The sequence below is a fragment of the Ranitomeya variabilis genome, chromosome 2 (assembly GCF_051348905.1).
Source record: "Ranitomeya variabilis isolate aRanVar5 chromosome 2, aRanVar5.hap1, whole genome shotgun sequence".
NCBI lineage: Eukaryota > Metazoa > Chordata > Amphibia > Anura > Dendrobatidae > Ranitomeya > Ranitomeya variabilis.
In genome coordinates this window covers 539,967,923-539,991,773 of record NC_135233.1, presented here as the reverse complement: position 1 = coordinate 539,991,773, position 23,851 = coordinate 539,967,923, and the positions used below count along the sequence as shown (strand labels likewise).

Genomic DNA, 23,851 nt, shown 5'->3' with positions numbered 1-23,851 from the left:
GCTAATGTGTGGGTTGGGGTATGTTTCCACATTAAGGATTCGTTAAGGATTTGCTGTGTACAGCTGCAGCGTCCAATCCGCAGCATCCAGATGTTACAGCAAAGTGGAGGGGATTTTATGAAATCCTGTCTCCGCTATGCATGCAGGGCCGCATCCTGCATGTCTATCTTGTGGAGATGCTCTGTCTCTGCAAGATAAATAACCCAGTCCATGAATATGATGCGGTGATTCCACATGCGTTCAATGAACACATCCGGAATCACTGCACGTTCATCAGGGGGCGGTGCTTTGGGCAGAGCGGGGTATCCACTGTGTCCAAAGTGCAGAGGTTACGCCCCTTGGAAACATATCCTTAGGGTTGTGGCTAGAGTTAGGGTTAGAGTTAGGGTTAGGATTGGGATTAGGGTTATGGTTGGGATTAAGGTTAGGGGTGGGATTAGAGTTAAGGTTGGGATTAGGGCTAGGTTTTTGGTTAGGATTATGGTTAAGGTTGGGACTAGGGTTAGGGGTGTGTTGGGATTAGGGTTGGGTTATGGTTAGGGTTGAGATTAGGGTAAGGGGTGTGTTGGTGTTAGGGTTGTGATTAGGTTTATGGTTAGGGTTGGGATTAGGGTTAGGGGTGTGTTGGGATTAGGATTGAGATTAGGGTTAGGGGTGTGTTGGTGTTAGGGTTGTGATAAGGATTATGGTTAGGGTTGTGATAAGGGTTATGGTTAGGGTTGCGGTTAGGGATGTGTTGGGGTTAGGGTTGGGATTAATGTTAGGGGTGTGTTTGGGTTGGTGCTCCCTCCCTTCTGAGCTCTGTTGTGCGCAAAAGAGTGGTTTATCCCCACATATGGGGCATCAGCGTACTCTGGACTAATTGGACAACAACTTTTGGGGTCCAATTTCTTCTGTTACCCTTGTTAAAATAAAAATTTGGGGGAGAAAACAACTTTGGGGGGAAAAAATAAATATTTTTTTTATTTTTATGGCTCTACGTTGTAAACTTCTGTGAAGCACTTGCGGGTTCAAAGTGCTCACAACAGATCTAGATAAGTTCCTTAGGGGGGTCTAGCTTGCAAAATGGTGTCACTTGTGGGGAGTTTCCACTGTTTAGGCACATCAGGGGCTCTCCAAACACTACATGTCATCCAATCTCAATTCCAGCCAATTCTGCATTGAAAAAGTCAAATGGCACCACTTCTCTTCCAAGCTCTGATGTGCATCCAAACATTGGTTTACCCCCACATATTGGGGATCAGCGTATTCAGGGGAAATTGCACAACAAATTTTGTGGTTCATTTTCTTTTTACAATTGTGAAAATAAAAAATTGGTCTGAAGTAAAATGTAAAAAAATAGTTAAATGTTAATATTTTTCCTTCCACATTTCTTGTTCCTGTGAAGCACATAAAGGGTTAATACACTATGTTCCAAATTATTATGCAAATTACATTTTTATCAGATTTTCCTAAATGGTCGGTGCAAATAAGTCAGTCTAATAAAAGTCATCACCTGTTAGATTATACATCGAATTTTATTGAAGAAACCTCCCAATGATACCAGTATAATCTCCAAAATGAATAAAAACTCAAAATGCACTGTTCCAAATTATTATGCAAAGTAGAATTTTTATACATTTGATATGTTTTAAAGAACTGAAAATGCTCATTTGTGTTATTTGCAGCATTAGGAGGTCACATTCACTGAACAAAAAAGCTATTTAAAGCCAAAACATCCCAACAGGCCAAGTTACATGTTAACATAGGACCCTTCTTTGATGTCACCTTCACAATTCTTGCATCCATTGAACTTGTGAGTTTTTGGAGAGTTTCTGCTTGTATTCCTTTGCATGAAGTTGGAATAGCCTCCCAGAGCTGCTGTTTGGATGTGAACTGCCTCCCACATAGATCTTTTGCTTGATGATCCTCTAAAGGTTCTCTATAGGGTTGAGGTCAGGGGAAGATGGTGGCCACACCATGAGTTTATCTCCTTTTATGCCCATAACAGCCAAGGACTCAGAGGTATTCTTTGCAGCATAAGATGGGGCATTGTCAGCATGAAGATGATTTTGCTCCTGAAGGCACGTTTCTGCTTTTTAGACCATAGAAGAAAGTTGTCAGTCAGAAACTCTATATACTTTGCAGAGGTCATTTTCACACCTTCAGGAACCTTAACCCCTTCATGACCCAGCCTATTTTGGCCTTAATGACCTTGCCGTTATTTGCAATTCTGACCAGTGTCCCTTTATGAGGTAATAACTCAGGAACGCTTCAACGGATCCTAGCGATTCTGAGATTGTTTTTTCGTGACATATTGGGCTTCATGTTAGTGGTAAATTTAGGTCGATAATTTCTGAGTTTATTTGTGAAAAAAAAAGGAAATTTGGCGAAAATTTTGAAAATTTCGCAATTTTCACATTTTGAATTTTTATTCTGTTAAACGAGAGTTATGTGACACAAAATAGTTAATAAATAACGTTTCCCACATGTCTACTTTACATCAGCACAATTTTGGAAACAATTTTTTTTTTTTGCTAGGAAGTTATAAGGGTTAAAATTTGACCAGTGATTTCTCATTTTTACAACAAAATTTACAAAACCATTTTTTTTAGGGACCACCTCACATTTGAAGTCATTTTGAGGGTTCTATATGGCTGAAAATACCCAAAAGTGACACCATTCTAAAAACTGCACCCCTCAAGGTGCTCAAAACCACATTCAAGAAGTTTATTAACCCTTCAGGTGTTTCACAGCAGCAGAAGCAACATGGAAGTAAAAAATGAACATTTAACTTTTTAGTCACAAAAATGATCTTTTAGCCTCAATTTTTTCATTTTCACATGGGCAACAGGATAAAATGGATCCTAAATTTTGTTGGGCAATTTCTCCTGAGTACACCAATACCTCACATGTGGGGGTAAACCACTGTTTGGGCACATGGTAAGGCTCGGAAGGGAAGGAGCGCCATTTGACTTTTTGAATGAAAAATTATCTCCATCGTTAGCGGACACCATGTCGCGTTTGGAAAGCCCCTGTGTGCCTAAACATTGGAGCTCCTCCACAAGTGACCCCATTTTGGAAACTAGACCCCCCAAGGAACTCATCTAGAGGCATAGTGAGCACTTATAACCCCCAGGTGCTTCACAGAAGTTTATAACGCAGAGCCGTGAAAATAAAAAAAATAATTTTTCTTTCCTCAAAAATGATTTTTAGCCCAGAATTTTTTATTTTCCCAAGGGTAATAGGAGAAATTGGACCCCAAATGTTGTTGTCCAGTTTGTCCTGAGTACGATGATACCCCATATGTGGGGGTAAACCACTGTTTCGGCGCACGGCAGGGCTCGGAAGGGAAGGCACGCCATTTGGCTTTTTGAATGGAAAATTAGCTCCAATCATTAGCGGACACCATGTCGCGTTTGGAGAGCCCATGTGTGCCTAAACATTGGAGCTCCCGCACAAGTGACCCCATTTTGGAAACTAGACCTCCCAAGGAACTAACCTAGATGTGTGGTGAGCACTTTGAACCCCCAAGTGCTTCACAGAAGTTTATAACGCAGAGCCATGAAAATATAAAATAATTTTTCTTTTCTCAAAAATGATTTTTTAGCCCACAATTTTTTATTTTCCCAAGGGTAACAGGAGAAATTGGACCCCAAAAGTTGTTGTCCAGTTTCTCCTGAGTACGCTGATACCCCATATGTGGGGGTTAACCACTGTTAGGGCACACGTCGGGGCTCGGAAGGGAAGTAGTGACATTTGAAATGCAGACTTTGATGGAATGGTCTGCGGGCGTCACATTGCATTTGCAGAGCCCCTGATGTGCCTAAACAGTAGAAACACCCCACAAGTGACCCCATTTTGCAAACTAGACCCCCGAAGGAACTTATCTAGATGTGTGGTGAGCACTTTCAACCCCCAAGTGCTTCACAGAAGTTTATAACGCAGAGCCGTGAAAATAAAAAATAATTGTTCTTTCCTGAAAAATTATGTTTTAGCAAGTAATTTTTTATTTTTGCAAGGGTAACAGGAGAAATTGGACCCCAACAGTTGTTGCCCAGTTTGTCCTGAGTACGCTGGTACCCCAAATGTGGGGGTAAACCACTGTTTGGGCGCACGTCGGGGCTTGGAAGGGCGGGAGCACCATTTGACTTTTTGAACGCAAGATTGGCTGGAATCAATGGTGGCGCCATGTTGCGTTTGGAGACCCCTGATGTGCCTAAACAGTGGAAACCCCTCAATTCTAACTTCAACACTAACCCCAACACACCCCTAATCCTAATCCCAACTGTAGCCATAACCCTAATCACAACCCTAACCCCAACACACCCCTAACCACAACCCTAACCGCAACACACCCGTAACCCTAATTCCAACCCTAACCCTAATCCTAACCCTAATCCCAACCGTAACCCTAATCCCAACCCTAACCACAACTGTAACCCCAACACACCCCTAACCCTATCTGTAACCCTAACCACAAGCCTAATCTTAACCCTATTCCAACCCTAACTCTAATTCCAACCCTAACCCTAAGGCTATGTGCCCACGTTGCGGATTCGTGTGAGATTTTTCCGCACGATTTTTGAAAAATCTGCAGGTAAAAGGCACTGCGTTTTACCTGCGGATTTACAGCAGATTTCCAGTGTTTTTTTGTGCGGATTTCACCTGCGGATTGCTATTGAGGAACAGGTGTAAAACGCTGCGGAATCCGCACAAAGAATTGACATGCTGCGGAAAATACAACGCAGCGTTTCTGCACGGAATTTTCCGCACCATGGGCACAGCGGATTTGGTTTTCCTTAGGTGTACATGGTACTGTAAACCTGATGGAAAACTGCTTCGAATTCGCAGCGGCCAATCCGCTGCGGATCCGCGGCCGATCCGCGGCCGATCCGCTGCAGATCCGCTGTCGATCCGCTGCGGATCCGCGGCTGATCCGCTCTGTGTGCACATGCCATAACCCTACCCCTAACCCTACCCGTAACCCTAACCCTACCCCTAACCCTAACCCTACCCCTAGTTCTAACCCTAGTTCTAACCCTAACCCTAGTGGAAAAAGAAAAAAAAATATTTTCTTTATTTTATTATTGTCCCTACCTATGGGGGTGATAAAAGGGGGGGGGGGTTATTTATTATTTTTTTATTTTGATCGCTGCGATAGAACCTACCACAGCGATCAAAATGTACTTATAATGAATCTGCCGGCTGGCAGATTCGGCGGGCGCACTGCGCATGCGCCCGCCATTTTCCAAGATGGCGGCGCCCATGGAGATGACGGCCGGACACCGGGAGGGACATCGAAGCTAGGTAAGTATGGGGGGGTGGGATCGGAACACGGGGGGGGGGGATCGGAGGACCGGGGGAGCGGACAAGAGGACCGGGGGAGCTGACAGGAGGGAGGAGTGGAGCGGACAGGGGATCGGGGCAGAAAGGACGACTGGGGGGACGATCGGTGGGGTGGGGGGGGGCAGATCGGGGTCTCCAGCCATGGCAGATGCTATTGCAGCATCGGCCATGGCTGGATTGTAATATTTCACCATTTTCATAGGTGAAATATTACAAATCGCTCTGATTGGCTGTTGAAAGTGAAACAGCCAATCAGAGCGATCGTAGCCACGGGGAGGTGAAGCCACCCCCCCTGGGCTGAAGTACCACTCCCCCTGTCTCTGCAGAAAGGGGGAAAATGGAGTTAACCCTTTCACCCGATCTGCAGGGATGTGATCTTTCCATGACGCCACATAGGCGTCATGGGTCGGATTGGCACAGGTTTTCATGACGCCTACGTGGCGTCAAAGGTCGGGAAGGGGTTAAAGGGCCTTACCAGCTGTTTCCCATGATTCTGGCCCAAAACATGACGACTCCACCTCCTCGCTGACGTTGCAGCCTTGTTGGGACATGGTGGCCATCCACCAACCATCCACTGCTCCATCCATCTGGACCATTCAGGGTTGCTCAACACTTATCAGTAAACAAGACTGTTTGGAAATTAGTCTTCATGTATGTGTGGGCCCAATACAACCATTTCTGCTTGTGAACACTGTTTAAGGGTGGCCGAATAGTAGGTTTATGCACCACAGCAAGCCTTTGAAGGAGCCTACACCTTGAGGTTCGAGGGACTCCAGAGGCAGCTTCAAATATCTGTTTGCTGCTTTGTAATGGCTTTTTAGCAGTTGCTTTCTTAATCTGATGAAGTTGCCTGGCAGAAATCTTCCTCATTATGCCTTTATCAGCACAAACACATTTGTGCTCAGATACAGCCACAAATCTCTTAACAGTACGATGATCACGCTTATGTTTTTGGAAAATTTCTAATGTTTTCATCCCTTCACCAAGGCATTGCACTATTTGATGCTTTTCAGCAGCAGAGAGATCCTTTTTCTTTCCCATGTTACTTGAAAACTGTGACCTGCTTAATAATGTGGAACATCATTTTTAAGTAGTCTTCCTTTAATTAGAATCACCTGGAAAACCAATTATCACATGTGTTTAAGATTGATTTCAGTGATCCATTGAGCCCTGAGACACAATACCATCAACGAGTTTATTTGAAAAACAAAACAATTAAATCTTTATGACACTTAAATCCAATTTGCATAATAATTTGGAACACAGTGTAAACTTCTTGAATGTGGTTTTGAGCACATTGAGGTGTGCTATGTACACCCCTCAAAGTGACTTTAAATGTGAGATGGTCCCTCAAAACATTGGTTTTGTGAATTTTGTTGTAAAAATGAGAAATCGCTGGTCAACTTTTAACCCTTATAACTTCCTAACAAAAAAAAATTGTTTCCGATATTGTGCTGATGTAAAGTAGACATGAGGGAAATGTTATTTATTAACAATTTTTTTGTGACACATCTCTCTGATTTAAGAGCATAAAAATTCAAAGTTTGAAAATTGCAAAATTTTAAATTTTTTCACCATATTATCATTTTTTTATAAATAAACGCAAGTAATATCAAAGAAATTTTACAACTAGCATGAAGTACAATATGTCACGAAAAAATCAGCGGGATCCATTAAATCGTTCCAGAGTTATAACCTCCTAATATGACAGTGGTCAGAATAGTAAAAATTGGCCTGGTCATTAAACTGCAAATTGGCTCAGTCGCGAAGGGAATAGATATACATGTGAAAATACATAAATACAGATATATCGAACATGCAAATGTGTCCATATTTGCGCAGAGAAGGTGAAAAGTAATCCAATAACAATATCTAACAATAACCACCAGTAAAAATGGGTATACAAAACTGTGTTGGTATAAGTAAGGCATAGTTAAGGGGCGCACCCGGGGAGCCCACCACACCCGACACGCGTTTCGCACTGAAATGCTTCGTCCGGTGTGAAACGCGTGTCGTGTGTGGTGGGCTTCCCTGGTGCGCCCCTTTGGTAACTATGCCTTACTTATACTAACATTTTTGTATACCCATTTTTACTGGTGGTGGTTATTGTTCGATATTATTGGATTACTTTTCGCCTTCTCTGTGCAAATATGGACACATATGCATGTTAGATATATGTGTATTTATGTATTTTCATATATGTATATCTATTTCATTACTTGATTTTGACTAGTTATTTACATATCCTTATATCATCATTATTGCACTTAAGGTGTCATCTGTATTCGGAAGGTGAATTATTTTGTACCTTTGGTAATAGTTATATTAAATGACTGAATCATTATTGTACTTCATGGTATACTCTGTTAGTTTTTTGGGGGCAGCTTCCGTGGGTGTCCCACCGTCTATTTTCCTGTACTTGTGGCAACTGCCTTGTTTTTAATGGTTATATGTAGTTCAATATATATATATATATATATATATATATATATATATATATATATATATATATATATATATATATATATATATATTATAGTCAAAATTGGAACAGCATCACATATTACCGCAGTTGTCGTGCAGCGCTTTCCCAACCAAAGTTCAATTGGCCTCCAGTAATAAAGATAAAAAAAGGAAAACAGCACAAAAATTAAAGAAAAAAATGGGCTTTAAAGCCTGAACGGCGTGGCAACGTTTCGGATATAGAAATGCCTTGAGAAAGGATATAGTATCCTTTCTCAAGGCATTAAAGCCCAACACACTGCCTGGTGAGTGTTGCTTTTACTTGGATGCAAAATTTGGTATTTTTATTGTGAGTTCCACCAACAGATGTGATGCACTTCATATTTCTCTAGAAAAAAGGGCTATTCACGCCACCATAGGCTGAGAATTGTGCCTGTTCAGTTTCTCTTGATAAACACATGTATATACACTGCACATATGGTACAGACCAGCCTGTATCATCTTCAACTCCTGTGGACACTTGCAGTTAAAAGGGTTAGAGTCCTGAAGAGAGAATTTGCATATTCCCAGTGATAAGTGAAGAGTCTCCCGCGAGCTCAAAGAACACTGGATTTTGGCCATTGAAGCTGAAAGGAGGACATCGGTAAACCGCGCCTCACAGCTCGCGAATTTTGGCATATTTTTCACCGCTTTATCTTTTGTTATAGTAAGAAAATGGAAGAGGCCAGGAGCCATTTGGTGAGCTGTATTTCTTGCTACATGTTTACAGACTTACCAGTGGAAAAGCCAAACTTCACATGCCAAAAATGCAAGCTTGTGTCGCTGTTGGAGGAAAAGTTGCAAAATCTAGAAGAGAGGTTAGCTACATTGAAAATAATTAAGGAAGGTGAAGAGTTCTTAGACAAAGCAGAATTATCTGTTCATGTTACAGAAAAAGAAGAAATTCCATTTGCACCTGAAGAAACAGAGGAATGGAAGCATGTGACAGAGAAGAAGGAGGATCGGGAGGCAGTCAGCACCCATACTACTGAGGAACCAATACCAGGCTCTCACACAGGAGAAGGATGGAGAAATACATAGAGATAAGACTTTGCCCACAAAGAACAACCTTGGATTCCCTCAGAGTCCTCCAGAATGGAGAAAGAAAAATGTTGCAAAGAAGAAACGGAGAGTTGTGGTCCTCCTGTCCTGTCCAAAATGGAGGGCGCATGTATAGTGCGCCCGCCAAATCGGCCGGCAGATTCGTTCCATGTACATTTTGATCACTGATAAAACCTATCACAGTGATCAAAATAAAAAAAATAGTAAATGAACCCCCCCCTTTGTCACCCCCATAGGTAGGGACAATAATAAAAATAAAGAAAATATATTTACTTTTATTTTACCACTAGGGTTTGGGTTAGAACTAGGGTTAGGGTTAGGGCTAGGGTTAGAATTAGGGTTAGGGTAAGGCTATGTGCACATGTATTCTGGTCCTCTGCGTAATTTTCCGCAGTGCAAAACCGCTGCGTTTTTATCGTGGATTTACCGTGGTTTTTCTGCGGATTTCACTGCGGTTTTACAACTGCGGTTTTCTATAGGAGCAGCTGTAAAACCGCTGCGGAATCCGCAGAAAGAAGTGACATGCTGTGGAATGTAAACCGCTGTGTTTCCGCGCAGTTTTTTCCACAGCATGTGCACAGCGTTTTTTGTTTCCCATAGGTTTACATTGAACTGTAAACTCATGGGAAACTGCTGCGGACACGATGCGGATCTGCAGCGTTTTCCGCAGCGTGTGCACATACCCTTAGAATTAGGCTATGTGCACACGGTGCGGCCTCTGCGGATTCGTAGCAGTTTTCCATCAGGTTTACAGTACCATGTAAACCTATGGAAAACCAAATCCGCTGTGCCCATGGTGCGGAAAATACTGCGCGGAAACGCTGTGCTGTATTTTCCGCAGCATGTCAATTCTTTGTGCGGATTCCGCAGCGTTTTACGCCTGTTGCTCAATAGGAATCCGCAGGAGAAATCCGCACAAAAAACACTGGAAATCCGCTGTAAATCCGCAGGTAAAATGCAGTGCCTTTTCCCTGTGGATTTTTCAAAAATGGTGCGGAAAAATCTCACACGAATCTGCAACTTGGGCACATAGCCTTAGGGTTGGAATTAGTCAGGGTTGGAATTTGGGCTAGGTTTGGAAATAGGGTTAAGATTAGGCTTGTGGTTAGGGTTATGGTTAGGGTTGTGTTGGGGTTAGGGTTGTGGTTAGGGTTGGGATTAGGGTTAGGCACATCAGGGGTCTCCAAACACAACATGGCACCACCATTGATTCCAGCCAATCTTGCGTTCAAAAAGTCAAATGGTGCTCCCTCACTTCTGAGCCCCGACGTGCGCCCAAACAGTGGTTACCTCCACATATGGGGTACCAGCATACTCGGGACAAACTAGGCAACAACTATTGGGGTCCAATTTCTCCTAATACCCTTGCAAAAAATAAAAAATGTGCTTGCTAAAACATAATTTTTGAGGAAAGAAATTTTTTTTATTTTTACGGCTCTGCGTTATAAACTTCTGTGAAGCACGTGGGGGTTCAAAGTGCTCACCACATATATAGAGAAGTTCCTTGGGGGGTCTAGTTTCCAAAATGGGGTCACTTGTGGGGGGTTTCTACTGTTTAGGCACATCAGGGGCTCTGCAAACGTAACATGATGCCCGCAGACCATTCCATCAAAGTCTGCATTCCAAAATGTCACTACTTCCCTTCTGAGCCCCAACGTGTGCCCAAACGGTGGTTCCCCCCCACATATGGGGTATCAGCGTACTCAGGACAAACTGGACAACAACTTTTGGGGTCCAATTTCTCGTTACTCTTATTAAAAAAAAAATATATAAAATTGCGGGCTAAAAAATAATTTTTGTTAAGGAAAATATTTTTTATTTTCACGGCTCTGCGTTATAAACTTCTGTGAAGCACTTGGGGGTTTAAAGTGGTCACCGCACATCTAGATTAGTTCCATGGGAGGTCTAGTTTCCAAAATGGGGTCACGTGGGGGATCTCCAATGTTTAGGCACACAGGGGCTCTCCAAACACGACATGGTGTCTGCCATCGATTGGAGCTAATTTTTCATTGAAAAAGTCAAATGGCGCTCCTTCCCTTCCGAGCCCTGCTGTGTGCCCAAACAGTGGTTTACCCCCACATGTGAGGTATCAGTGTACTCAGGAGAATTTGCCCAAAAAATTTGAGAATCCATTTTATTATGTTGCTTTTGTGGAAATGAACAAATTGAGGCTAAAAGAATTTTTTGGTGAAAAAAAGTACTTTTTCATTTTTGCGGATCAATTTGTGAAGCACCTGGGGGTTCAAAGTGCTCACTATGCATCTAGATAAGTTCCTTGGGGGGTCTAGTTTCCAAAATGGGGTCACCTGTGGGGGAGCTCCAATGTTTAGGCACACAGGCTTTCCAAACGCGACATGGGATCCACTAACGATTGTAGCTAATTTTTCATTCAAAAGTCAAATGGCGCTCCTTCCTGTCATGTCGGACGCTGTTCACATTAGGGCGTCCGACAGACAGCGGTAATTTCTCATTCGTCCACTATATGCTCAGTGGCGCCGGCTAGATTGATCCAGATTGTCCGGGTTAATCTGGCTGGTTCTCGGGTTGGATGCTTAGTCACGCCCATTGCCTTTAAATAGTTTTGCTGGGCTTTGGGCGTCACCGATTATAGCTTGTGTCTTGTGCCTGGTGATCTCTGTCTGGAGTGGTGGTCTAGGAGAGGAAATATCGTATCTGGTGGTGTATTATCCTTCGTTATATTTCTCCTTCCTATATTTGTATAGTTTTGCCCTGTGCACATTATAGTGTTTTCCTGTGTGTCTGCGGCGTGGTGCGTTTTTAGTTTTCCCTGTCTGTGCTTTCTGTAGGGGTTGGTGTGAGGTCTTATCACTGGGTGGCGGGTGGAGGTTTCAGCTTAGTACTGAAACAGGACTCAGGGTCAGGCCTGGGGCCCAGACCTTCAGTGTAAACTCTGGGAGAGGGACAGACAGGGTTTCCCTAGTTTGAGGGATATTGCAGGGGCCCGGGTAATCAGCTGTAGTCTACCCAGTACCCCCGTGACATTATAATCGGCCATATTTTTTGTATTCCATGGATCCCATGACTTCCATAACCCACCAGTTGGAGGCGCTGTCCCTGCAGGTCACTGAGCTGAAGGGGGCAGTTCAGCAACAGGGTCTAGTAGTATCTAATGTGCAAGCTGAATCTGCAGGCAGAGTTGCTGAGCCAAAGTTTCCTTTACCGGAAAGGTTTGCTGGGGAACGCAGTAAATTTGTTACTTTTCGTGAATCATGTAAACTATATTTTCGTATGCGCCCAATCTCCTCAGATAATGAGGCTTAGCGTGTGGGCCTGGTGTTGTCATTACTGAACGGGGATCCTCTCAAGCATGGGCGTTTTCTTTACCATCTGATTCTGCTGCATATAACTCACTGGAGAGTTTTTTTTTTCTGCTCTTGGACTCCTTTATGAGGATCCTGACAGAATGGGTCTAGCAGAATCTAAAATTCGCGCTATCCGCCAGGGGGAGCGTATGGCGGAGGATTACTGTTCTGAATTTCTAAGCTGGGCGGTAGATACACAGTGGAATGATCCCGCGCTGCGGACTCAGTTTGTTCATGGGGTTTCAGGAAGCCCTTCTGATGTACGAGACTCCTGCTTCTCTAGAATCCGCTATGAGTCTTGTTATCCGCATTGATCGCTGTCTGCGTTGGGGTGCAAGAGACGCCGCCTATGGGAGAGAGCGTAGGTACACGTGAGGTTGCTGCAGGTGAGCCCACGGACCCTATGCAAATCGCAGGGGTGTCGCATGTGAAGCATCATGCCCCTTTGCTCAGGAAGCAGAGAGCCTGTTTTTGCTGTGGTAAAACTGGTCATTATGTTAATACTTGTCCTCTGCTATCTAAGAAAAGCGCAACGGCAGAAAAACTACTAAGCTCAGAGGGTGTGGAGGAGGCCAATCTGAACTTATGCATATCCTCCATTGTGGTTTCTCAATGCATGCTCCCTGCCAAAGTTATGGTCGCTGGCAGAGAGCTACCAATCACTGTGTTCCTGGATAGTGGTTCTGCCACTAATCTTATTGATGAGGAGTTTGCGCGCACAGCCGGTTTCAGGATCGAAAAACTGCGTCATCCTATCCGGGTGGTCACCATCAATGCCGCTCCTCTCCCACAGGGGGAGATTACTGAGTTTGTGGCTGAGGTAAAACTCCGCATTGGGGTCCTACGTGCTGAGCAAGTTACATGTAAGGTGCTCAGTAATCTTCCTGCTCAAATGGTTCTGGGTTTTCCATGGTTGGCTATGCACAACCTGGTGATTGACTGGAAAACCCAGGACATCGTCCAGTGGAGCGGATTCTGCCAGGAGAATTGCCTGGCCACGTGTGTGTCCGCTGTGACTCCTAGTATTCCTGAGTCTCTGCTGGATTTCGCAGATGTGTTTTCTGGGAAGGGTTGTTCAGAATTGCCACCACATCGTTCCTATGACTGCACTATTAGGTTAAAACCAGGGGCCAAATTGCCGAAAGCTAGGATGTTTAACATCTCTGGTCCTGAGAGGCAAGCCTTAAAAGACTACATCGCTGAGAGTCTGAGCAAAGGGCACATCAGGCCTTCGTCCTCGCCTGTGGCAGCAGGGTTCTTCTTCGTTAAGAAGAAAGATGGCGGTTTACGCCCGTGTTTGGATTTCAGGGAGTTAAACCAGATTACGGTTCGTGACCCATACCCTATGCTGCTGATACCCGATCTGTTCAATCAGGTGGCTGGTGCTAGGTGGTTCTCTAAGCTTGACCTCAGGGGGGGGCGTACAACCTCATAAGAGTCCGTCAAGGGGATGAGTGGAAAACGGCTTTTAATACTCCTGAGGGTCATTTTGAAAATCTGGTTTTGCCATTAGGTTTCACAAACGCGCCTGCTGTATTTCAACATTTCATAAATGATGTGTTCTCTCATGTCCTGGGAAAATTCGTTATTGTGTACCTTGATGACATTCTCATCTATTCATGCGACCGTGATACTCATTTAGAGCATGTTAAGCAGGTGTTACAGCTACTCAGAGAGAATTAGCCCTATGCTAAACTGGAGAAATGTGTATTTTCGGTTCAGGAGTTGCCTTTCTTGGGTTATATTGTCTCCGCTTCTGGATTTAAAATGGACGCCGCTAAGGTGCAAGCGGTGCTGCGTTGGGAACGGCCTGATAACCTAAAAGCGCTCCAGCTGTTCCTTGGGTTTTCTAACTATTATAGAAAGTTTATTAAAAACTTTTCTACCATTGCTAAACCACTCACTGACATGGCAAAAAAAGGTACCAATTTCTCCCCCTGGTCTGAGCCTGCTGTGCGTGCGTTCGAGTTTCTGAAGAACAGTTTTGCTTCAGCTCCCTTCTGGTGCAACCGAATGTATCGAAACCATTTACCGTGGAAGTCGATGCGTCTGAGGTTGGAGTGGCGGCGGTGCTGTCTCAAGGCTCATCCTTGAGCGACTTGCGTCCATGCGCCTATTTCTCCAAGAAAATGTCGCCCGCCGAACGTAACTACGATATCGGCAACAGGGAGTTGTTGGCTATCAAGTTGGCTTTTGAGGAATGGCGACACTTTTTGGAGGGGTCGGTTCACCAGGTTACTGTTATTACCGACCATAAGAATCTGCTGTATTTGGAGTCAGCCAAGCGTCTGTCCCCCAGGCAGGCTCGCTGGGCGTTGTTTTTCACGCGATTCAACTTTTTTGTTACTTACCGACCTGGGTCTAAGAACACTAAGGCGGATGCTTTGTCCAGGTGTTTTCCGGGGGGAGAACCTCGGGAAGAACCGGTACCCATCCTCCAAAAAGGTGTAGTGGTCTCGGCTCTCACGACAAAGGTTGAGGCTGAGATTGCCGAGGCTCAGGAGGAAGTACCACCAGAACTTCCCGTTAACAAATCGTTTGTACCGCTCCATCTTCTCCTAAAGATATTGGCAGAGCATCATGATGCTGTCCTGGCTGGTCACCCAGGGGTTAGGGGTACCTTGGAGTTGGTGTCGCGTCGGTTTTGGTGGCCCAAAATCCGACAGGACGTGGTCTCATACGTGTCAGCATGTACCACGTGCGCTAAGACGCCCCGCTCCCGTCCTGTTGGCACACTACTTCCTCTCGAGGTACCCAGTAGGCCATGGACGGAGATCTCCATGGATTTTATCACGAACTTGCCCTCAGCTGGGAACACGGTCATCTTGGTGATTGTTGATCGGTTCTCAAAAATGTCGCACTTTGTGTCTTTGCCTTCGTTGCCTAACGCTAAGACTCTGGCTCAGGTATTTGTGCAGGAGGTGGTCAGACTTCATGGGGTTCTGTCTGACATAATGTCTGATAGGGGTACTCAGTTTGTGGCAAAATTTTGGAAAGCATTTTGCTCACGGCTGGGGATCAAGTTGTCGCATTCTTCGGCATTTCATCCTCAGTCAAATGGTCAGACCGAGCGTATGAACCTAAATTTGGAGCAGTACTTAAGCTGTTTTGTTTCTGACAACCAGGAGGAGTGGTCGACATTCCTTCCTTTGGCTGAGTTTGCCATAAATAATCACCGCCAGGAATCTTCTGGGGAGTCTGGTCTTTTGTGTTTACGGGCACCATCCTCAATTTTGTACTTTGAGTCAGGGGGGCTCTTCCGGCGTCCCGGAGGAGGGCCTGTTAGGAGCACAACTGTCTTCCGTCTGGAGGAAAGTGAAACAGCGCCTGTTGAGCGTGGGTGCAAGGTACAAACATGTGGCTGACAGTAGACGTGTGCCAGGTCCGGACCTGATTGTGGGTGACTGGGTGTAGTTGTCCACAAAAAAACATAAGACTTAAAATACCATCCCTTAAATTGGGTCCTAGGTTTATTGGTCCGTTTAGGGTCGCCGCCATCATTAACCCGGTTGCCTACCGATTGGAGCTCCCTACGGTATATAAGATTCACAACGTGTTCCACAGATCATTATTAAAAAAGGTGGTGGGTTCTGTGGACGCGGCGCCGATGCCTCCTCCAGTCTTGGTGGATGGCAGTTTAGAGTTTGAAGTCTCTAAGGTGGTTGACTCTGGAGTGGTGCGCCGCACGTTACAGTACCTGGTACACTGGCAGGGTTATGGGCCGGAGGAGAGGTCTTGGGTACCAGCCCCAGATAAACACTCACCGGCCACTTTATTAGGTACACCATGCTAGTAACGGGTTGGACCCCTTTTGCCTTCAGAACTGCCTCAATTCTTCGTGGCATAGATTCAACAAGGTGCTGGAAGCATTCCTCAGAGATTTTGGTCCATATTGACATGATGGCATTACACAGTTGCCGCAGATTTGTCGGCTGCACATCCCAAAGATGCTCCATACAAGGCAGGATGGATCCATGCTTTCATGTTGTTTACGCCAAATTCTGACCCTACCATCCGAATGTCGCAGCAGAAATCGAGACTCATCAGACCAAGCAACGTTTTTCCAATCTTCTACTGTCCAATTTCGATGAGCTTGTACAAATTGTAGCCTCAGTTTCCTGTTCTTAGCTGAAAGGAGTGGTACCCGGTGTGGTCTTCTGCTGCTGTAGCCCATCTGCCTCAAAGTTCGACGCACTGTGCGTTCAGAGATGCTCTTAGGCCTACCTTGGTTGTAACGGGTGGCGATTTGAGTCACTGTTGCCTTTCTATCAGCTCGAACCAGTCTGCCCATTCTCCTCTGACCTCTGGCATCAACAAGGCATTTCCGCCCACAGAACTGCCGCTCACTGGATTTTTTTTCTTTTTCGGACCATTCTCTGTAAACCCTAGAGATGGTTGTGCGTGAAAATATAAGTAGATCAGCAGTTTCTGAAATACTCAGACCAGCCCTTCTGGCACCAACAACCATGCCACGTTCAAAGGCACTCAAATCACCTTTCTTCCCCATACTGATGCTCGGTTTGAACTGGAGGAGATTGTCTTGACCATGTCTACATGCCTAAATGCACTGAGTTGCCGCCATGTGATTGGCTGATTAGAAATTAAGTGTTAACAAGAAGTTGGACAGGTGTACCTAATAAAGTGGCCGGTGAGTGTACATGCCGACCGGCTGGTCAGTATGTTTCACCGCGGCCATCCGGACAAGCCGGGTCCTATAAGTTGTGAGGGCCCTGGGGTCTCTCGTAGAAGGTGGGGTACTGTCATGTCGGACACTGTTCACACTAGGGCGTCCGACAGACAGCGGTTATTCCGCATTCGTCCACTATATGCTCAGTGGCGCCGGCTAGATTGATCCAGATTGTCCGGGGTTAATCTGGCTGGTTCTCGGGTTGGAGGCTTAGTCACGCCCATTGCCTTTAAATAGTTTTGCTGGGCTTTGGGCGTCGCCGATTATAGCTTGTGCCTGGTGATCTCGGTCTGGAGTGGTGGTCTAGGAGAGGAAATATCGTATCTGGTGGTGTATTATCCTTCGTTATATTTCTCCTTCCTATATTTGTATAGTTTTGCCCTGTGCACATTATAGTGTTTTCCTGTGTGTCTGCGGCGTGGTGCGTTTTTAGTTTTCCCTGTCTGTGCTTTCTGTAGGGGTTGGTGTGAGGTCTTATCACTGGGTGGCGGGTGAAGGTTTCAGCTTAGTACTGAAACAGGACTCAGGGTCAGGCCTGGAGGCCCAGACATGCACACCTTCAGTGTAAACTCTGGGAGAGGGACAGACAGGGTTTCCCTAGTTTGAGGGATATTGCAGGGGCCCGGGTAATCAGCTGTAGTCTACCCAGTACCCCCGTGACACTTCCCTTCCGTGCCCTGCCGTGTGCACAAACAGTGGTTTACCCCCACATGTGAGGTATCGGTGTACTCAGGAGAAATTGCCCAACACATTTTAGGATCAATTTTATCCTATTGCCCTTGAAATGAACAAATTGAGGCTAAAAGAAATTTTTTGTGAAAAAAAAAAAAAAAAAAGTACTTTTTCATTTTTACGGATCAATTTGTGAAGCACCTGGGGGTTCAAAGTGCTCACTATGCATCTAGATAAGTTCCTTGGGGGGTCTAGTTTCCTAAATGGGGTCACTTGTGGGGGAGCTCCAATGTTTAAGCACACAGGGGCTCTCCAAACGCGACATGGTGTCCGCTAAAGATTGGAGCCAATTTTTCATTGAAAAAGTCAAATGGCGCTCTTTCCCTTCCGAGCCCTGTCGTGCGCCCAAACAGTGGTTCCCCCTGACATATGGGGTATCGGCGTACTCAGGACAAATTGTACAATAACTTTTGGGGTCCAGTTTCTCTTTTTACCCTTGGGAAAATAAAAAATTGTTGCTAAAAGATAATTTTTGTGATTAAAAAGTTAAATGTTAATTTTTTCCTTCCATGTTGCTTCTGCTGCTGTGAAACACCTGAAGGGTTAATAAACTTCTTGAATGTAGTTTTGAGCACCTTGAGGGGTGCAGTTTCTAGAATTGTCACTTTTGTTGATTTTCAGCTATATAGACCCCTCAAACTGACTTCAAATGTGAGGTGGTCCCTAAAAAAAAATGGTTTTGTAAATTTCGTTGTAAAAATGAGAAATCGCTTGTTAAATTTTAACCCTTATAACTTCCTAGCAAAAAAAAATTTGGTTTCCAAAATTGTGCTGATGTAAAGTAGACATGTGGGTAATGTTGTTTATTAACTATTTTGTGTCACATAACTCTCTCGTTTAACAGAATAAAAATTCAAAATTTGAAAATTGCAAAATTTTAGCCAAATTTCCATTTTTTTCACTAATAAACTCAAAAATTATCGACCTAAATTTACCAGTAACGTGAAGCCCAATATGTCACAAAAAACAATCTCAGAACCGCTAGGATCCGTTGAAGCGTTCCTGAGTTATTACCTCATAAAGGGACACTGGTCAGAATTGCAAAAAACGGCCAGGTCATTAAGGTCAAAATAGGCTGGGTTAAACACATGCTAACAAGGAAAAAAGAAATGTTTATCAAATGGAAATAAGGGAGGCATATCTAAAGAAGAATATAATGCTGTCTGCAGAACCTTTCAGATGTGCTAAAGCTGACAATGAATTAAGGCTTGCAATAAAAAAAGGATTTTGGGGATATGTCAAAAGTAAAAGAAAGGTAAAACATGCTATAGGATTTTTACATGATATAAATGATGAAATTGTAAGAAAGGATGTTGAGGAGGCCGAACTTTTAAATATCTATTTTGCATCTGTTTTCTCTCAGAAAGGAAAAGTAACATCAACTGATTTTCACTGTCCTATTAAGGGAATAGAAGAATCCAGGATATCTATAAACAGAAAGATAGTGAGGAAACACTTGGCTAACAAAACTAACATAACTGAATTCAAGTCTCCAGGACCAGATGAATTACACCCCAGAGTACTGAAGGAGATGGCAGAAGAAATTTTTGAACCACTCTCCATAATCTTTGAAAATTTTTGGAGGACCGGAGAAGTCCCAGAAGACTGTCTTCAAAAAGGGGAAGAAGGTGGACCCAGGGAACTATAGGCCGGTGAGTCTGTTGTCTATACCAGGAAAGATCTTTGAACAAATTATTAAACAACATGTATGTAAGTTCCTGGATAAGAATGAAGTGATTAACTAGAGTCCGCATGGGTTTGAAACTAAGAAGTCATGTCAGACTACCTTAATTTCCTTCTATGACAGAATCACTGACTGGGTGGATCAGGGAAATGCTGTAGATATAGTATATCTTGATTTAAGCAAAGCATTTGACAAAGTATCTCACACAATCCTTATTGAAAAAATTACTAAGTGTGGAATGGAGAAAGCAACGGTCTGGTGGTATCATAACTGGCTTAGTGATCGGACCGAAAGAGTGGTCGTAAATGGCTGCACATCCAGTTGGAAGAATGTCTCAAGTAGGGTACCACAGGGCTCTGTCCTATGCCCTGTATTGTTCAACATCTACCCATCCACTCCAGAATCCAGTACAAAACTACTACCCTCATCCACAAAGCACTCCATGGCTCAGCACCACCCTACATCTCCTCTCTGGTCTCAGTCTACCACCCTACCCGTGCCCTCCGCTCCGCTAATGACCTCAGGTTAGCATCCTCAATAATCAGAACCTCCCACTCCCGTCTCCAAGACTTTACACGTGCTGCACCGATTCTTTGGAATGCACTACCTAGGTTAATACGATTAATCCCCAATCCCCACAGTTTTAAGCGTGCCCTAAAAACGCATTTGTTCAGACTGGCCTACCGCCTCAACGCATTAACCTAACTATCCCTGTGTGGCCTATTAAAAATAGAAAAAAAAAACAAAACACATAATCAGGTTCCTTGCATCGTGTTCTCATACACTTTATGCAGTTAATAGCCCTCTGTGTCTGTACTGCTACATACTTAGGCTGTTAACTGGTTCATGCAGCTTTACATGAACACCCGAGCCTTACACTATGGCTGGTCCAAATAACTAAAGCAATTGTTACCATCCACCTCTCGTGTCTCCCCTTTTCCTCATAGTTTGTAAGCTTGCGAGCAGGGCCCTCATTCCTCCTGGTATCTGTTTTGAACTGTGATTTCTGTTATGCTGTAATGTCTATTGTCTGTACAAGTCCCCTCTATAATTTGTAAAGCGCTGCGGAATATGTTGGCGCTATATAAATAAAAATTATTATTATTATTATTATTATTATTATTATTAATAACCTCTTTATCAATGATTTAGATGAAGGAATTGAGGGTAAACTGATTAAATTTGCTGATGACACAAAGCTAGGAGGGATAGCTAATACTAGAGAAGAGAGATAATTCAAAAAGATATAAATAAATTGGAGCAGTGGTCAGCGACTAACGGAATGTTTAACAGGGAAAAATGCAAAGTACTACATCTGGGCAATAAAAATGAAAAAAAAACACAGAATGGAAGGAAAAGGGCTAAGCAACAGCACATGTGAAAAAGACTTGGGTATACTAATAGATCACAAACTGAACATGAGTCAACAGTGTGATGCAGCAGCAAAAAAGGCAAAAATAATTCTGGGATGTATTAACAGAAGCATATAGTATAGATCATGTGAAGTGATTGCCCTCTACTCCTCTTTGGTCAGAACTCATCTGGAATACTTTGTCCAGTTTTGGGCACCACATTTTAAAAAAGACATCAACAAACTGGAGCAAGTTCAGAGAAGAGCGACCAGAATGGTGACCGGTCTGCAAACCATGTCCTATGAGGAGCGTTTACAGGATTAAGGAATGTTTAGCTTGCAAAAAAAGACTGAGAGGAGACTTAACCCCTTAATCCCATATGACGTACTATCCCGTCGAGGTGGGGTGGGCCTTAATTCCCACCGACGGGATAGTACGTCATATGCGATCGGCCGCGCTCACGGGGGAAGCGCGGCCGATCGCGGCTGGGTGTCAGCTGACTATCGCAGCTGACATCCAGCACTATGTGCCAGGAGCGGTCACGGACTTCCCCCGACACATTAACCCCCAGCACACTGCGATAAAACATGATCACAGTGTTCTGGCAGTATAGGGAAGCATCGCGCAGGGAGGGGGCTCCCTGCGTGCTTCCCTGAGACCCTCGGAGCAACGCGATGTGATCGCGTTGCTCCGAGTGTCTCTTAACTCCTATCCCTGCAGTCCCTGGATCCAAAATGGCTGCGGGGCTGCATCCGGGTCCTGCAGGGAGGTGGCTTACCAAGCGCCTGCTCAGTGCAGGCGCTGGTAAGCCTGCAGCGCTGTTAGTCAGATCGCTGATCTGACAGAGTGCTGTGCAAACTGTCAGATCAGCGATCTGTGACGTCCCTCCCGGGACAAAGTAAAAAAAAGAATATCCACATGTGTAAAAAAATAAATAAATAAATAAAAAAAATAAAAATCCTTAAATAAAGAAAAAAATATATATATTATTCCCATAAATACATTTCTTTATCTAAATAAAAAAAAAAAAACAATAAAAGTACACATATTTAGTATCGCCGCGTCCGTAACGACCCAACCTATAAAACTGCCCCACTAGTTAACCCCTTCAGTAAACACCGTAAGAAAAAAAAAAAAACGAGGCAAAAAACAACGCTTTATTATCATACCGCCGAACAAAAAGTAGAATAACACGCGATCAAAAAGACAGATATAAATAACCATGGTACCGCTGAAAACGACAAATTGTCCCGCAAAAAATGAGCCGCCATACAGCATCATCAGCAAAAAAAAAAAAAGTTATAGCTTTCAGAATAAAGTGATGCCAAAATAATTATTTTTTCTATCAAATAGTTTTTATCGTATAAAAGCGCCAAAACATTAAACAATGATATAAATGAGTTATCGCTGTAATCGTACTGACCCGGAGAATAAAACTGCTTTATCAATTTTACCAAAACGTGGAACGGTATAAACGGCCCCCCCAAAAGAAATTAATGAATAGCTGGTTTTTGGTCATTCTACCTCACAAAAATCGGAATAAAAAGCGATCAAAAAATGTCACGTGCCCGAAAATGTTATCAATAAAAACATCAACTCGTCCCGCAAAAAACAAGACCTCACATGACTCTGTGGACCAAAATATGCAAAAATTATAGGTCTCAAAATGTGGAGATGAAAAACTTTTTTGCTACAAAAAGCGTCTTTTAGTGTGTGACAGCTGCCAATCATAGAAATCCGCTATAAAAAAATGCTATAAAAGTAAATCAAACCCCCCTTCATCACCCCCTTAGTTATGGAAAAATAATAAAATTAAAAAAATTTATTTATTTCCATTTTCCCATTAGGATTAGAGCTAGGGTTACAGCTAGGGTTGGAGCTAGGATTGGGGCTAAAGTTAGGGTTAGGGTTTGGATTACATTTATGGTTGGGATTAGGTTTGGGATTAGAGTTAGGGTTGTGTCAGGGTTAGGGGTGTTGTTAGGGTTACCGTTGGGATTAGGGTTTCAGTTAGAATTGGGGAGTTTCCACTGTTAAGGCACATCAGGGGCTCTCCAAACGCGACATGGCATCCGATCTCAATTCCAGCCAATTTTGCGTTGAAAAAGTAAAACAGTGCTTCTTCCCTTCCGAGCTCTCCCGTGTGCCCAAACAGGGGTTTACCCCAATATATGGGGTATCAGCATACTTGGGACAAATTGGACAACAACTTTTGGGGTCCAAGTTCTCTTGTTATCCTTGGGAAAATAAACATTTGGGGAGCTAAAATCATTTTTATGGGGAAAAAAAAGGATTTATTTACTGTAGTGAAACACTTGGGGGTTCAAAGCTCTCCAAACACATCTAGATAAGTTCCTTAAGGGGTCTACTTTTGTAGGGGTTTCAATGTTTAGGCACATAAGGGGCTCTCCAAACGCAACATGGCGACCCATCTCAATTCCAGTCAATTTTGCATTGAAAAGTCAAATGGCGCTCCTACCCTTCCGAGCTCTGCCATGCGCCCAAACAGTGGTTTGCACCCACATATGGGGTATCAGCGTACTCAGGACAAATTGCACAACACCTTCTGGGGTCCAATTTCTTCTCTTACCCTTGGGAAAATAAAACAAATTGGAGCTGAAATAAATTTTGTGTGAAAAAAAGTTAAATGTTCATTTTTATTTAAACATTCCAAAAATTCCTGTGAAACACCTGAAGGGTTAATAAACTTCTTGAAAGTGGTTTTGAGTACCTTGAGGGGTGCAGTTTTTAGAATGGTGTCACACTTGGGTATTTTCTACCATATAGACCCCTCAAAATGACTTTAACCCCTTCACCCCCAAGGGTGGTTTGCACGTTAATGACAATTTGTCCTGAGTACGCTGATACCCCATATGTGGGGGTAAACCACAGTTTGGGCGCATGGCAGAGCTTGGAAGCAAAGGAGCGCCATTTGACTTTTCAATGCAAAATTGACTGGAATTGAGATGGGACGCCATGTTGCATTTGGAGAGCCCCTGATGTGCCTAAACATTGAAACCCCTAACAAGTGACACCATTTTGGAAAGTAGACCCCCTAAGGAACTTATCTAGATGTGTTTTGAGAGGTTTGAACCCCCAAGTGTTTCACTACAGTTTATAACGCAGAGCCGTGAAAATAAAAAATTTTTTTTTTTTTCACAAAAATGATTTTTTAGCCCCC

At 43.8% G+C, this 23,851-nt stretch overlaps 1 protein-coding gene and 1 long non-coding RNA gene across 5 annotated transcripts in view; one reads left to right on the top strand and one right to left on the bottom strand.

Annotated features, from left to right (window-relative positions):
- The window catches only part of SLC12A4 (solute carrier family 12 member 4), a 474,963-nt gene that overhangs the window by 293,140 nt on the left and 157,972 nt on the right, over positions 1-23,851 (top strand). The gene's annotated exons all lie outside the window — the stretch shown is intronic.
- LOC143807003 (uncharacterized) overlaps positions 1,403-23,851 on the bottom strand; it is a 113,174-nt gene continuing 90,725 nt past the window's right edge. The window contains exon 4 of one of the 2 annotated variants that reach the window (XR_013221614.1): positions 1,403-2,071. This is a non-coding gene — a long non-coding RNA (uncharacterized LOC143807003). Of the gene's footprint in view, positions 2,075-23,851 lie in introns of both variants that reach the window. The other variant, XR_013221613.1, reaches the window with a different exon arrangement.